The 2804-nt window shown below is 40.3% G+C and overlaps 1 non-coding gene across 1 annotated transcript; it reads left to right on the top strand.

The window, feature by feature from the left end:
• The first annotated feature begins 1477 nt into the window (after nt 1-1477).
• Nucleotides 1478-1662, top strand: LOC121850809. The gene has a single exon (XR_006085783.1). It is a non-coding gene; the product is annotated as a small nucleolar RNA snR44 (small nucleolar RNA).
• Nucleotides 1663-2804: the final 1142 nt, after the last annotated feature.

The following is a 2804-nucleotide window of genomic DNA, read 5'->3' as shown; positions in this document are numbered from 1 at the left end:
CATTCTTCATATGACCTTGCTGACATCTGTGTCCTGCTCAACCCTTCTCAACATTGGTGGCGTTGTTATCCTAGTTGATAAGTGAGAGGATGATCTCTTTAACCTCTGAGAGCTTCAGCTGGTCAAAGCGACCACCACCGTTCTCCTTTGTCTAGTTGTGGTTTACCTTTCATTGTGATGGGAAATTAAATATATGGTGGGATTCTAAGACATGCTAATTGTTGCAACATACGATGACCACTGTCCCACACAAGTTTCTTTTCTATACCCAGACAACAACAAAGCAATGGCGACAATTCATAAAGAGCTTAATATGAACGTAAAATGAACATAACCCTTTTGAGGTTGCTAATCTTAAACCTACTGACACCTCAGTTTTATTTCTTTCCTCGACACTTTGCATTCAAAGAAACATTCTTGGAGTTTAATGACCGGCTCAGCCACCACCAGCACCTGTGAGACCCTACAGAATCTGGTGTCGTGGCTGTGCCAGGTCTCCTCAGGACCTCCTCCAGGGTGCCTTACTACCATTTTACATTGAATTTGTCCTTGATTCATTCACAGACACAAACAACACACGACAGCCAATGATTGCCTTGTTGTGCTTGTTACCACTCACTGAGGCTGATCGAAAGCTGCCCTCTCACTCATTACACTACAAATATAGTACCCTGAACAAGCCAGAAACTAACATTCTCATAGTAGGATATTGTTCCTTATGCAACTCAATTTACAGTTGCATTGTGAAACCCCTCTATATAGCACTTTCATATAAATGGTATTTTGACCCTTAAGTAACTTTAACCTGGACTGATCTGTGTGTCTCAACCCCTCCACCTCACCATCGGCAGCAGCCACAATACCTCAAACCTCTGGAACTCCCTGCCTCCGCTTTGCCCCCTCTTTGCCGTTCTTCAGATCACTCCTGAAGACTTTCCTCTTTGTCTGTGTTTATGGTTATCCCCCTTCCTCCCTGTCTCAGCATCAAACTTCGCCATTGTTCAGTGCTCTGAAGCACTACGTCACATGAAGGGGACTATATAAATACAATTTGTTGGGGTTGTTGATCAAACTTAAGTCTAGATACATCTTAAGGTCACCAATCCTTACCTTTATCATTTACAATTAGCTGGTATCCTCCATTCTATTGATCTTCTATGACCTTGAAATGTGACACCATAAAGTATATGAAATCACTTCCACTCAATTACTTAACTTGGAACTGGTGAAGGACAACCACAATGAAACCTCGGTACAAAATGGGTGGATCAGAATTGTATGAATCTGTGCTGTGGCACCAGTGTCCAAAGCAGCATAAATAAACCAACACGGGAGCAAACAACTTTGTACTTGTCTTCTTGTTGATCAGTGTTAATTAAAGTTACCAACAAAAAACATTGTGCCATATCTTCTCATGTCACTTTTGAATTTACAGTGAAATACTGTAAATCGACCTGCCAATGCAAGAAATTAATGATTCACAAAGTAGATGACCAGTTTAGTTTAGTTTAGTAAACTATGACAAAGATTCTCATTATATGTTCTTTGTAAAGTAGCCCAACTTACTTTTGAAGTGAACAGAAAATACCAATATCATGCACGAATGCATTTGTGGTTTGCAGTGTAATTTTCAGTGACAGCCCCAGTCTCGTCTGAATAACAACAGGCAGACTATATCTTTTTAACAGAAAAAAGTCTTACTTTAGCTACCAAAGCCCATTGCTCTGAATTGCAAAGAACAAGCAGGAAAATGGGTTTACTTATATTACAAAATAAACAGCTCATGATGCTAAAATGTCTCTGGCTGAATACTGTCTTTCCCACTGCTGTTGGGTAAATTTAGAAATGCTGGCCCCTGTCCAAAAGGGTTACCTCACCCAACAAGCATTTAACAAAGGCAGCATTATTGAGCAACGACCAATTATTGGAAAGGAGAGAGGAGGTAGGACAAAGGACACCTGACAGATGAAATGTTAATAATTTACCCAGATGTCTTTGATAAGTAGAGACAGATGCTCTACACAGCATGGCTTTGCAAATACATCTAATCAGCTTTTACTTTCACCTGGGCTTTGTTATCAGTGGTCACACTATCTTCAGTGCGACACAGAAAAAGTCAGACTATGCCTTGCTTTATTTTTTCTTTCTGAAGTCTTTGTGTCAGATCTTTTGCCAATGATGTACAATCTGTTCCCTGCCATCATACTGGTTTAGCTGCTTCAGCGAGTCATACTTATTGCAATAATTTATCATGAAGAAGGGTGGAGGAAATATTATCCTAGAATGTCAAGCACAAGGTTAGGGGCATCAAGGTTTGGCAAGGTCATGAAAAATAAACAAAATGTTATGAAATCCTGGATTGCACAGAGTCTGGCTTCTATTGTTTGATTAAAAAAAACATGCGTGAATCATTAGCAGTTAAACAAATGAGGCCTCGTCATTTCTCCTAATGTCTCGATTTGTTTGAATAGAGCGAAAGCACAAAAACAATAACACTGAGCATGTAAAAATATAGTGACCTGAATGGGTAATGGCTCCACTGCATTAGATCAATTTTTGCAATGCTCATAAGAGTGTGAGCCTCACGCAATGGTAGTACTCGTACTTCTGAGTCAGAAGGTTGGAATCGGGACTTGGAACCACATAGTCTTAAACTGATGCTCAATTCAGCACTGCGGTGGGGTGTTGCATTGTCGGAGGTGTCGTTCTTTGGATGAGACGTTAAATCAAGGTTTTGTTTGCCTGTTCAGGTAGACGTTAAGGATCTCATGGCACTATTTGAAAAGAGAAAGGAGTTCGCCAGT

This window comes from Callorhinchus milii, unplaced genomic scaffold (genome assembly GCF_018977255.1).
Source record: "Callorhinchus milii isolate IMCB2004 unplaced genomic scaffold, IMCB_Cmil_1.0 Scaffold1, whole genome shotgun sequence".
Classification (NCBI taxonomy): domain Eukaryota; kingdom Metazoa; phylum Chordata; class Chondrichthyes; order Chimaeriformes; family Callorhinchidae; genus Callorhinchus; species Callorhinchus milii.
This window is presented reverse-complemented; position numbering and strand designations above follow the sequence as displayed.